At 48.9% G+C, this 14,005-nt stretch overlaps 1 protein-coding gene across 1 annotated transcript in view; it reads left to right on the top strand.

Moving 5' to 3' along the window:
- The window catches only part of LOC144145804 (urease subunit alpha-like), a 92,567-nt gene that overhangs the window by 9,434 nt on the left and 69,128 nt on the right, over positions 1–14,005 (top strand). The gene's annotated exons all lie outside the window — the stretch shown is intronic.

The following is a 14,005-nucleotide window of genomic DNA, read 5'->3' as shown; positions in this document are numbered from 1 at the left end:
ATTTTTTCCCACTGCTCGCGCACCACTGAGTTTCTTAGGTCTACAAATCACATGTTTGGGTCTTCATCTGCACATTCTACACGAACTTCTCGAATGGCTTATCGTCGTGTTGGAGCCAAGAGCCAGAAGCATACCTTTCGAGCGTTTAGGTGCGCTGCAGGGTGTAGTACTTACCATTGTATTGTATTGTATTGTATTGTATTGGATTGGATTGGATTGTAGTACTTTCCCTTGCCAAGCTTTGCAGAATTACGTCGAAGTCGTGTTGCTCGTCCTGCGCGAGCTGTTGTCGTTGTCGGTTGCCTCCTGTACCGCGACATGCAGAAATACCGCAGCCATTTCTGCCTTTGTGTCCTTCTTTCCTGTGGCTCTGAAGTACAGTTGAATGCCCTGCTTCAATTTCATCCAGTTTTCGGAGGCGTTATCCCAAAGAACCAGCCGGTCAAAAGCGGAAGGAAGCGCTTGCATCCCGATTCGTCCTGTGCTGCTTCGGCTGCGATAAAGCGTCGGCGATACGCAGCACGCGCACAGCGTATCTTCGGCGAGCCACTTCTAAAACAGCGTGCTTCTAGCACGACACGTGTCTGAGTAGGCCAGAGATCGATAAACAGGGGGAGAGAGTGCATACGAGACAGATAACCTCGTTTGCTTGAAGTAAACAATAAACGTTATAACGTTTATTGCAAGCAAACTACGATGGCGCAGTTGTTCTTAGGTGAGAGTGAACACCTTAGTCTACCCTTGGGCCTTGGCTGCAGTCAGAGAACAGGTTACCCGGAGTATTTGGTCGGCGTTACCCCAGCTGTTCAGCGGGTCCTCCCACTGCTCAGGGGATAGGGAGGGGACGGGGCAGAGAGAGTTGGGGTGTAGTGTGACCACCCGTCCCTCGTTTAGGTCTATTGTCCCTGCGTTCCGCATAGAGAAACGAACATCCTCAAAAATGTCCCGCATAATACTAAGGTTCCTCATGGGGTCAGCAGTACCGCCGCATAAACATAACTTGCGTAGACTACATCGACCAATGCCGTCTACGAGAACAAACAATGGCCGGCAACACACAGATTATCAAATCCCCTTCTTATCCTCTTCAGTCCCAAGAATGGGCAAATACGAAAATCTTTTGTAACACACTTTTTATTCGATTCATTATCCATAGAAATAAACGCAAAAAAATTACAATAGCAAGAAAGCAAACGAAAGTACTAGAATTTGATGATACCAGTGTGGGTACTCTAGACTTCAGTGCGGATCAATATTTTCAAAATTCCACAATGCTTCAAAAATACTACAAAAATGCTACAACATACTTTTGTTTGGTTCATTATCTATAGAAATAAGTGCAAAAATAAATTACAATAGCGAAAAAGCAAACGAAAGTTATGAAATTTGATGGTACCCATTTGGGTACTCTGGGTCTTCTTGCCCTGTGGACGCATTCGAGCGCTCGCGCCCGTGAAAGCCATTTTTGCCACCTCGCTCTTCAGAGGTGCCTGAACACATCGCACCACCTAGAGGGGCTTAGTGAAAGCAAGGCCTGCTTTTGATTGATTGATTGTAGGGTTTAACGCGCCGACGCAACGCAGGCGATGAGGCGCGCCGTAGTGGAGGGCTCCGGATTAATTTTGACCACCTGGGGATCTTTAACGTGCGCCGAAATCTCGTACACACGGGCGTTTTTGCTTTTCGCCGCCATAAGAAAAGCGGCCGCCGTGGCCGGGAATCGAACCCGCGACCTCGTGCTCAGCAGCGCAACGCCTTAGCCACTGAGCCACCGCGGCGGGTAAGGCCTGCTTTTGGCCGGGAGACAACTTTTGACGTGCTAATTTCGAATGGGGGAAAGCTATTGCCTTTATGGTTGTGGTACCTATTTGGGTACCCCGGGACCGAGAAGGTTATTGAACGAAGTTTAGAAACACATTAATTTTCGCCAACGGTTGTCAAAAACACAGATTAAAAATGTCCTGTTAGAGCAGTTAATTGCATTTTGGTAAAATTTACCGAAGCTTAGAATAAATTGTTGCAGCGGCATTGTAGATATCTATGCTGAAGTAAGTCTCTGTTTCGGGTGTATTTTGTTGTTCGTTCACTCCTTGCACTGCACGAAAAAACACGCGAGTGTTTTGATACCGTATCCTGTGTGAAAATTTGGTTCTGTATTCTTTTTTGTGCAAAGTAGACGCACATTGAGCGTTCGAGGAGCACGACTGCAAATGTATTCTCTGTAGGCTTCTTCTTCTTTTTTTTTTTTTTTGTACACTCGACTGCAAGTGTGCAATATAATATACCGTGCCCGCACGCTGCATGCCACCGGAGCAGGGGCCCAAGTCAGGCTCCAAGCCTTTAGCCACCGCTCCGCTTTATGTACGGAAAGAAACAATAAAGAAAGGAAGAAAGAAAGAAAGAGTGAAAGAAAGAGAGAAAGAAAGAAACAGAGAAAGAAAGGAAAGAAGAAAGAAAGAAATAAAGAAAGATAAAGAATGAAAGAAAGATAAAAAGAAAGGAAGAAAAAAAGAATTTCACGTTTTGCGGGTTAACGGAGAGATGGCAACTTTATGTCTTGAGGAGCGGGCATTGCCATAACGGGGATGCGATGCGCTCGATTTGTCATAACACGCAGAGACAACCGCGATTCCAGGAGATTCGATTCCCGGCCGCGGCGGCGGCTTTTCTGATGGAGGCAAAAAGCAAAAAAACGCACGTGCGTGCGAGATTTCGGCGCACGTTAAAGATCCCCAGGTGGTCAAAACTAACCCGGAGCCCTCCACTACGGCGCGCCTTATCGCCTGCGTTGCGTCGGTGCGTTAAACCCTACAATCAATCAATCAATCAATCAATCAATTTAAGCTCAGTGAGCCAATGGACCCATCTTTGTGGCCCACTTCGTGACATGAGTTACATGAACACACGGGTGTGTGGTTCAAAGAGCGGCTAGTAGCTGCTGCATCAGAGCACTTCAGAATCCGCCTGGTGCAGAGAACAGAGCGGGCAGCCACGGGCCCACCGTGTGGCATTGCCAAAGGGGAGATATTTACTTGCGCGGATGCATACAGTATCGCCCACCCTTCATATTGGAAAAAGAAATGCCTCCAAAAGTTATAAAATAAGTTATTGTAGCTAATTTTTCATTGTGGAATGTCAGTGTTTATACCCCCCCCCCTCCCTCCTCCCATAATCGTGTCTCCACATTTTGCTAGCTGGAAGGTGGTCACCCTATTAGAGTGTGGAGGCAAGTCCGTACTCATGGTACGTGGTGTTAGACGAAGAGAAAATGGAGCCGAATAATTGGGGACATGTTACGTAAGATTGATGTGTTGTAGAAAGGGTTGGTCTGAAGGCGACGCCAAATTAAGTTTATTTCCGTGCGCGCGTTGTGATACATTGCCGGGCTGACAAAGGTGGTGGGTTTTTTTATTGTCTTGTGTTCTTATGTGCAGGTTACCAGAAAATTTGTTGAAGTGAGAGATAGGGAGAAAGAAGGTTAATGTGTTAAGCAGAAATAGCCGATGTTAGCAAGGCCATGGCTCTGCAAGGTTATTACGCCGCATGCGAAACAAACAAAAAGATGTGGAATGATGCTCGCACAATTGCACACACGGCCTGTAGCGCTAAACTTTCTCAGAGTTTCGTTGAATGCTGGTACATGCAGTTTCAACAAAAGATTTTGCTACAGTTCACCTTTTAGATGCGACGCTGAGAGCATCTCTTGTCAGCGGCCCTCTCCTTCCTGCGTGCGTCCGTCATCGTCGGCGTCCGCACTCTTCTCCGCTCACCCCCTCTCCTCTCCGATAGCGAACACTCTCTCGCGAGGGGCATTGAATTGGATTCGATTGGCTTGGCTTGGCTTGGCTTGGATTTTGATTGGATTAAAGTGGATTTCGTTGGATTGTGTTGCGTCATAGCCGCGGCAGACGCACTGGCGCCGGCGCGTGCCCAGGTGAGAGCGAACACTCTCTCTCAACATCTGCGGGTGTGCGGCCCAGCGCGCTCTCACTCCGCCGGAGGGCGGCGCTGCGCGCGGTGCTGCGCATGTGCGGTACTTTCTCTCTCCGCAGTCTCCTCTCCTTCGGGCGCGCTGCGCGTATAACCGGTGTGCCGCTCTCCGGCGGCCTTTCGGTCGACGGTTGCTCTCCGATTGCGCTTAAACCCCCCTCAGCGTCGCATCACACCAGGGTTCCCGCGAGGGGAAGTGGGCGTAGTTTTTTTTTGGATAGGTGTTTAAATTTGGTTATTGTAAAACAGCGCAATAAACGTGGACAAAATTTAGTTGTGCACAAAACGAGCGTTTTCGTGTTCCTTGATGCATTGTCCCCGTATTTCGCGCGTTTTCCCCTCAACATAAAAAAAAAATATTTGGTTGCTTGTGCGGCCTCTTTTCGGCACTATCAAGAACCAAGGACTCGAGGGTTAGGAGAAGCAGGGGTGGAACTAAAAACTGGCGAAGCTTCCACTAAGTCGCGCAGTTGGCTTGAACCATGGCGAAGCTGCAAGATTTCTTTCTACGTGAGCACTGAAGGACACATTACCACGGATTTGTACAAGTTTGAAATTGTTTATTTACATGTTCCGTCGTCACTTTGCACTGTGGCAGTAGTAATATGCACCGATATCGTCCCGTTCCTCATGCCAAGAATTACATGCGCGGTAGCGCTTGACGATAGCCTGGGCGCAGCGGTTACGCGTACGCGCACGACGCGTGCGCGGCGTTCCTGGGGTCACGTCGAGGTTCCATTGAGCAGGTGTTGCGCCAGGCTTGCCGTTGTTGGTTGTTAGGCAACGCGATGCGCTCCTCGCGGTTTTCGCTCTTTTTTTGCTGAAGTCACTGCGTGAGCCGGGGACCCGCGGCGGTCGCCGCGAGGCACGCGCTCACAAGCGCTCGTCGTTTTCTTAGTATTTTTAACGCGCCACACATTACGGCCAGCTACAACAGCTACGCTGTTAAAAAAATGGCCGAGTATCAGCTAGATTCGCTGCAAATGTCGTCGAAAGACGATGGTCTTTTGCCGCCCCTGCCACGTAAACGCCTCTTGTCTCTCTCCCCCGCACCACACTGTTACACGGTCGAAGGCACCCAAGAACCGACCTCCGCCTTGTCTTGGTAGCGTGCTGAACGAGCGGCTTGTAGAGGAGTTGCCTCCGTTTTGACGATGAAGAGCCAGGGGCAAAACTTGACTTGGTTAATGCGTGGCGAGTAAAGAACAGCGATGATACAGGTAGCAGCACGCTGGCATGCTTACAAATGACAGCTCAAACGGGCATAGAAACGTCCTCAGCGGTGGCCCACGACTCACTGCTCCCTGATCGGGGTGAGAGCCTATTTATAGTCTCCTATGCAACGGTCAAAACAGTCATTCGGCACGGCACGTTAGAATCAAGCACACACAAGCGAAACCCAGAGAGGCGATGAGTCAGCCGCTCGGGCAAGCTTCTGAATGTTCGAGACTCGTGTTCTGGTCGTACCGTATTCTTGAAGTCGCATGAGCGCCGAAAGTGGCCTTCCCCTCCCAAAATAAGTGCTATGCGGGAATGTAGTAATGCGCGCCGTCGCGCTGTGCGGTGTTGAAGTCCACGCGCCGCGTCAACACGCACAGACACCCACAGTCGATTCGTAACAACACGCTCTTCCTCTCCCGTCTCGCTCCGTTAGGATTAATTCGATGGAGATTTGCTCAATTCCATTCAATTATCCCGTGTTCTCACTGTTCGCGCGCCACCAGTTGGCACCTTTTGGGCTTGGAATGCCTTCGCAAAGTCTAGGCCCGGACGAGAGCCCTTCTTGTATTTTGCGGTCACAACATTGTTTTTAGCGCGTTCTTTATTTGGCATCTCAAAATATCAAGCCCACGTCTATTTTTAGTTAAAACAGGGCTGCTAATATCATTTATGTATTTATGGTTCGCCTCAAACATGCCTACTGTTTCGGTTTTGCTGAACTACGTTGACAAGTATGAAGTGTGCTTTCAGATTTAGAATTTTTGGCCTTCGAAGGACAGGCAGATATACATACATTCAGACAAACGGAAATACACAGACAGACAGACAAAAACAGAAAAAAATCGCGTTTAGGTATCCAAAGAAACACCGTCGTCTTTAAAGATGAAGGAGCCAACGCGCAGTTCAACAGTGGCTAGCCTGCTACCTCACTCTGTAGCCGGCATGCAAAGAATGGTGACACGACTTGTAGGCTGGCTTGCTTGCATGACCGTGATACACACTCGCTGGTGCCACATCTTTATCAGCAGACAGTTGCGTGGCAAATCTGGCATGCGGTTGCGAGCTTTTGTTCGACGTCCACGGCGCACGGGATTTGCCTCTGTCTTGTATCTGAGCTATGGGCTGTAACTACCTTAATTTCACAGTCAGAATTTTTTGGGAAGCTAAGTAATTTAGCATTATTTAGTCAAACAAAAAATTGGCGCAGTTTGCACTAGTGATGCAAGGCTGGAGAAACACTGACGGCCCCTCTCCCTTCGTCGGAGACCCGACTGTTGCACCTCACAGGGATTTCCGAACTTGCCGCGGAAAGTTCTCCATGACCGGCAGGCCCGGGTCGTTTTGTCCGCTACCTTTCACATCTTTCCCAAAGTGGACCGCGTTAGCACGCGCTAGGACGGGCCTCATCCCGCTTCGCGAACTCGGCGTCTGTGCTCCCCACTTCAGGCGCGAACGCACGTGAACTGGCGAGGAGAACAGCACGCGATAGATCACGCCACGAACGCTGGTCTCGAAAGTCGAGCTGGCCGTCGCCGGGCGCTCCTCATTAGGCGCACGCTCACGTGCGCTCGGCTGGGCTGAGATTTCTGGTAAAGCTCCACGGCGGAACCAAACGCTTAAACAGGTGCGGTGTTAAAATGTACCTGTTAACCAGTGGCGGTCCCAAGGGGGGGGGCGAAGGGGGCGGTCGCCCCCCCCAAAGAGGTCCTCAGTGTCCTATTTTTAGTTTTTTTAAGCATTCCACTTGCGCGAAGTTAAATCCCAGCGGGCTGCACCGCATATGCGCACACGCCTCCATGGTTATTACCACCTCCGCAGAATTGGCGCAAGGAGGGGAGCGATTCTTTATTCGCCTCGCCCCCCCCGCTCCCCCCCCCCCCAAAAAAAAAAAAAAAATCGCCCCCCCCCCAAAACCGATCGCTGGGACCGCTACTGCTGTTAACAGCAGAGCTGTTTAGGCGGACACAAATCCGTCCGGTGTGGACAGAAAACCCTAAGCGCATGTACCTCGCGGCGACCGCCCGGCGTCGTCCAGGCTTGCCACGTGAGGAGCTCCTGCCTTCGTCGTCGTCATCGTGTAGCGACCGGCGTGGCACGGGTCCGCCGCGCCGAAGACGATGACGACGAATCTGTCAAGTCGTCCCTTCACAACCCACACGTGGAGACGGCCACTGGACCAGCCGACGAAGTGGAGGTCTGGCGATGCGAGGACGCGCTACTTGAAGATTTGCTGCAGTGAACTTTTACTGACCGCCCAACTCGTTACTCTGCAGAGTAACGAGTTGCGCAGTCAGTAAAAGTAGCAGTAGCAGTAGCAGCATGCTGCTACTGCTACTTGTTCCGAAGGGGGTGTATACTGCTGTCGAAAAAGCGTCTTCCTCAAGAGTTCCAGCTGGTGCTTCGCTCGGCAAATTACCCCGTCAGTTTGTAATGGCTTATTCTGTTATAACATTCCGCAATCTAGCGGACAGAACGAAAGCGTGATCAGCCGGAACGATCACGAATTCATTGTGACGCACACTTCCCTGATAGCTATCGCAAAAGGTACTCCAGCGATCAGAGCAATAATGCAATGACTGCGAGTTAACTAAAGCTTACTTTTAACAGTGTTGCGGCTCACACCCTAGAGAAGGTGACAGCTAAAAATTATTCTAGGCGACCGAATAATCGAATTCATTGGTAGCATTTACGTGGCTGCGGTAGGATTTTTTTCTTACGTGCTACGCCGCTGGGATTTATAAACGCTAATATTCAAACACGCCAGTACGCAGGCCTAATTGTAGGGTTTGACGGTTAGCGTGATGGGCGATTTCATAGCGAGGATTTTGATGTCAATAAAAGAAGAAAGGGTAGAAAATATATGCCGCTGACATACGTTTCTTTTGGAGGTGGCTTTGTGTAGTCCCTAGGAAGATTTGAACAGGGAAGTAGCTGTTAAATCATCCGCCACTACTTCATCTGTTTTCCTAACATGATCTTGCCCAATTGTTTACAGTTTGCGTTGAAATCGCTCCACTGTTATTGGGAAACAGCGGTATTTTGAATTTTTTTGTATTTTGTTTTTATTGTTGTTTTAAACTACTAAATATTTTTCTTACTTAGCTGATTATTCAACTTATCGAACCGGTTCGCGAATCGGTTTAAGCTTCCGAACCGTTCGGTACGGGATTCAGCCGAACCGGAGCTGAACCGGAACGAAATGAATTCGCCCGAACCCGAACCGTAACGGAACCGGTATTTTTTTTCGGTTCGAAACACTGCTTTCAACGTCTTTCAACTGGTTGTACATAGTTAAAAAAAAAATCCGCCGTGGTGTCTCGCAGGTTATGGCGCTGGGCTGCTGAACCCGAGGGCACGGGATGAATTCTGAAGTAGAAACGCTGTAGAGCGCACGCGGCCTCTGCGATAGCATTGCACGTTGAAAAATTCGCGGTGGTATCGAGCCCTTCACTACGGCGCCCGTTTATTAGCTTTTCGGCCCGTCGTTTTTCGAGACGTTGGTGTTGTGAGGGATCCGTATTCTTGGCGCCGTAGCCGAGGAGGAGCCACGGAGCCCAGTCAGGGTCCGTCTCTTCGAAATGTTTAGCTGGCTTTGCCTGAGAACGTAAAATGAACAAGGATACAAAGCTAACCTTTCATTATGCCGGCGTTATCACGCTGTCAAAGTCGAAAGCAACTGTTTACCTGTGATGAAGTGCGCGCCGCAGACTCGCAGGTGGCGGTTCTCGATGTCCAAGTTGGCGCGTTTAATGCGCGCCAGCCATAAGCTGCGCCGCTTCGTTCTCAGCGCGCTCACGCCGATTCTCCGCGATCTTCGGTATTGAGAAAAAGTGGCTGTTGGTTTTTGTTATCCCGCGAGTGTCACTGCGGTTGCAACAACAAAATATCGCGCACATGAACATGGTGACAACACGGCTTGCGAGGCTAGCGACGACTGTGGGAGAGTGAGCGGTTCATATGCATGGCGGACGCATAGCCCAGAATTCCTTTCACTGGCGTCACTGCAAGCTGCATATAGTTTGGAGGCAGCGAAAGATGAGGCGGAGGGAGGTGACGACACGAGGAAGTCCATGCGTATGTGTCGGCCTCAGATTACTTGCAGGAGATCTTTAATGTTATTGAAGCGATAACCATTGAACTTGGCGGTGTCTCTGCGCGTTTCCAATGGTGATTTTTGTGCGCCTTATTATCCGACAGCAAATTATTCATTTTCGTTAGAAAGTGGCCGATTTGTCACAGGAAGCCATGTTATAATTCCGAAGAATTCAATGCATTTTGTTGCAAACAGTTTTTTGTACCGCAATTGTTAGTTGTTCGACGGCTTGGGACATAATAACGTAACGGTACCTCTAGCCCCCCCGCCCCGCCACACACGCACGCGCGCACACAACGCAGTCAGTACGCGAAAAAGCCACGCACTAGTTTGTGGCAGTACGAAGTCTTTTGCTACCATAATTTTCAAACAGTCGCTAGACCCTAATTGGCGCATCCGTCCTTTGCATATAGCGGTCCCCGGTTAAGTATATAGTCACTGCAAAATGTAAAATTCACCGAGATTCATTGTCATTGAGTGTGATGTAATGTGATGTGTGCACGAACCGGCAATCCTGCTGATGGCACAGCGTCAACCGCGTGCTTGCACGGTGGAAATCTTAGGCCCCTGCCAAGCGTGGGAGTACAGAAACACGCCTTGCACGCGTGTTACAGGATTACGCGTACAGGAACGGCCCCACCTCGTCGAGATATCGGGGTTGGCCAGCGACTTCGTTCCGACAACGAAGAGCCAAATGCCAAACTTAAAACGGTTTAATACATGGCGAGTTGAGACAAGCGACAATACGGCCACACGCTCATACGGGCAGAGTAGCGTGTTCGAGCTCTGTCCCAAGCGCACTGCTGGCTCGCTCAAAGAAGAGCGCTTTTATATTCTTCCATTTAACGGTCAAACATACCTCGACGAGTTTCAAAGCAGTCAAACACACACAAGCAAAATCACTCTCGCCGAGGCAGCGGGACGATGCGTGATATATAGCCTGTATTCAATACCGAGGCACGCATGCAGTCAACCATGTGAGTGCGCCGTCACTGGTTACGTCGGGCTCCGTGGGAGGGCGGTACTTGTCTGTGCTAAGCGCATGATATGGGTTGGACATTCCAAGCTCTAGCCCGCCGAACGCATAGCAATGCTTCGACTACAATGTGAGTGCGACTAACAACAACTCTGTTGACACCACCGTTGAGAATATGGTTGAAACGGAGCAGTCGACGCGTGCCGGTGTTATTTTTTCTTCGGTATGCGGCCGCAGTGGCACAAGCCGCACCATGTCCGTGGCCATTTCAGTGTTGCCAAGCGAAGAAATTGACAGCTAAACTTTCAGTGAATACCACCTATACCGCGCACGGACGCGTTGAGTCCGCGCACGCGCAGGATGGTCGCTAGGCCTCGCTGCTGTCATGAAACCGCCTGCGAGGCCGGACATGTCCGGACCTGCATGTTCTTTCGGTATGCGGGCTTTTTCGCAACGCGCAGAACTTCTCCGCAAGGCTCACAACTCAATGTAGCCGGCGTATTTCGCGCGCACAGGTAGACGGCGAAGCACTTCGCGCTGATTCGTAATACGTATCAGAACTTGCGGAGCAGTCAAAAAGCTTTTCGTCGAGTCACCCAGGAGCCTTGAAGGAAAAATATAACCATCAATGGTCCTGCCACGATGTAAAATTTCGTTAAATCGAAACGACAAAAACAATAAATTTAAGCGAAACCAACCCCCTCCCCCCCTCCCTTACAAAAAGAACAGAAAAATCCAGATCTTTGCGTTTAAAATATATTTTACCTTTCTAGAACATTGCTACAGCAGCAAGTCTGCCTTACAACTGAACCAAGGGTTGGGTTAGTACAAAAAAATATTTTTGTTGCGCGCACTTGGCTTCCAAAGAAATCGTAAACGGATAACATTTCTCGCGAAGAGAAGGTGGTTGTTATCATTACACCGTATTTTTGGCCAACTTACATCACCTAGGACAGGCCGTCATTTGCAATGCATATTAACCCTGTTCATGCCCGCATGACGACTACCCTCCCCCTAAAGCAATAAACGGATTAGCTTCCGAATATCTTTCAAGATAAGCTGCTCTCAGCAGGTCAAAAGGCCGGAGTCGTTGGTTTCCCCCGAGGCGATAAAAGCAAGTGGGAACAGAACAGTCGATCGTGCAAGGTTGTGAGCTTTTCTTTTGACGGATAACACTTCTGGGCAGGCATTTCCAACAACGAGAGTAAAAGCTAAGTCAGTGAGAATCTGGAATAAAAATCACGAGCCGTTCCACTCTGTGAAGGTGGATCAACAGCGAAGCTTGGTAGCCCACGACATAGAGGTGACAGATAATTTTAGTGAAAGCCGTACGAGGCAATTTCATATCTCTGTTTATGATTAAAAATCAGCGCGAAAAAAAAAACAGCACAAAAAAGAAACGAAAAGTAAGCAGGACAGCGCTGCACTCACAACTAGTTCATTTTGAAGAAAACACTGGTTATATACATACATCAGTCTCCCACGTGGCGGTAAATTATTGCAACGAATAAACAGAAACAAAAACACAATCACTCATCCGTCTGCACAAGTGTAATCTATTGCTCTACGTGGCCATGAAAGGGTGTCACTCAGATAAGCGTATTCCCGGTCATGCAGCACTACTGAGGGCTGCATGGCCACGTAGAGCAGTAAACAGCGCTAAACAGGCTCAATGGGCTAATGACCGGTAACCGAAATTGTGCAGTTTCGTTGTTATTACAAATAAAAGCGATAAAAACTTTACGTTATGGTCTTCACTTGAACCATAAATCATGGTGAATAAGGTAGCTCTCTTGTTCAAGTGATATATGGACAGGCAGTGCCCATTCTTTCTTAGTGCCCAGTGTGTCCTAAGGTCCGTTCTAATGAACCAAATTTTTTCTGACTTCATATTTGTAATGTTGGTAGTTCTTTTAGATCCATCTTAAAAAAAAACTTCTCACACGCTTAAGAAAAATAATAAAGTTTTGGGCATCAAAGGGTTAGGATACCGAGGAACCTGTGTGTTCGCACATATTGTAGGGTGCGGCCTCCGAGAACCAGTCGATATCGTTTCATGGGTTTGCGAGTAAACGCAGTGGCGACACTTTTCTCGGAAGATAGGTGGAGTCCTCTGGGTGAAAGGTACGCAGATATGTTTGCGAGAACTTTCTGTAGCCTTTGCTGCGTGATACGACGCGATCGCGACCCACTCCAGATGCAGATATAGTCCGCGTAAAGTGTGATCTGTACGCCAAGTTGGAGTACTCGCTTTAGGTGGATAAGAGTAAGGTTAAATAGCAAAATAGCAGAGGGCTCAAGACGGCTCCTTGAGGTACTCCTTTTTGTATAGAGTCTTCCGGCGTGGACATGAAAAGTTTTCGCCCGTGCAGGTAACTTGAAATCCAAACATAAATTTTCCACCAAACCCAAGAGCAGCAAGGGATGTCTGAAAGGCATCATGAAAAGCTGAATCAAATGCCGGTTTAATGTCTAAAAATACGGCAGTAGGAACATATGCATTACGTAATTCTTCTTCCAGAGATGAAACTAGTGCAATAACGTTGTCAGTGGCTGCTCTATTTTCGCGAAAGCCGTTAATCTGGGGCGGATAGAGTTTTTTGCTCTTAACGTCGTTCTTCTGAATATCATTTTCTCCAAAATTTTGCCGACGCAGCTTAGCAAAGCTATTGGTCGGAAAGAGTCAAACGTCGTTGGTGGTTTACCAGGTTTTAGGATGGCCACTAGCTTTGCTAGTTTCCGTTGGGAAGTCGCTGAGCCACAGAACCGGATTGAATTATAATATTCTAGGAGACACAGTCGAGAAGTGATGGGACAGGTGAGAAATGGCCTCGCAAATTATTTCGTCTTGACCCGGTGAAGAACGTTTGTTGGCATGAGAAATGGCTGCGTTGAGTTCGTGCATGGAATAAAGGAAGGTCGAATGGCGGGGCAAGCTGCAAGCGGGACTTGGGAGGGGGCACTTGTGGGGCGTGTCGGCGGTACTCATCTTGTAGACAGTGAATGACCTACAATACTCTTCAGCCGCCTCTTTCAGTGAAATGTCGTCGTGCAACGATAGCGCTCGGAAAGGGTACAGCCGCTGAACATTGCTGCGCATTCCCTTAACGACGCGCCAAATTCGCGAACGTCCAGTTTTGAGCAGAAGTCCTGCCATCGCTGTCTGCTTCACTTTTCCAAGTGGCGTCTTACCTGCCTCTGCATTCTGCGAGCCTCTCGAACGTCTTCTGATTTCTTAGTGTTCTTCGTTCTTCGTTCCGCACGCCTGCGAAGAGTTCGTATACTCTTTCATAGTCTTGGTCTGTCTTTACGTTGAGACGCGCGATCGTGGAACGGGAGGACTTCTGAAGGCAGTTGGTTAATAGTTGGAATAAGGTCGTCGTCTGGAGTTGCCGCCGTAATTCTGAGATTTACGCGGGCTTTGTATACGCTTCCCAGTCCGTGAATTTGATCCTCCTTTTCCACCTCGACGCATAGCCGCATTGGGAGAGGATATGAGAACAGAATAGTGATCGCTCCCTCTCGTTTATAAATCTGCTCTCCAAGCAATTTTTTCTACGAAATGGCTTGATACAAATGAAATATCAATTCAGCTGCTGATTGATGCGTTTTTCAGGAACGTAACACTGCCGTCATTCAGTGTAGCTCTATACAATATTTCATCATCAGCTCGGCAAGACTTGCTCCGCGAAAATTTGTTTGTACGCTCCCCCAAATTTCGTCGT

This window comes from Haemaphysalis longicornis, unplaced genomic scaffold, assembly GCF_048455015.1.
Source record: "Haemaphysalis longicornis isolate Haplotype H1 unplaced genomic scaffold, Haemaphysalis longicornis Haplotype H1 scaffold_7, whole genome shotgun sequence".
Lineage (NCBI taxonomy): Eukaryota > Metazoa > Arthropoda > Arachnida > Ixodida > Ixodidae > Haemaphysalis > Haemaphysalis longicornis.
This window is presented reverse-complemented; position numbering and strand designations above follow the sequence as displayed.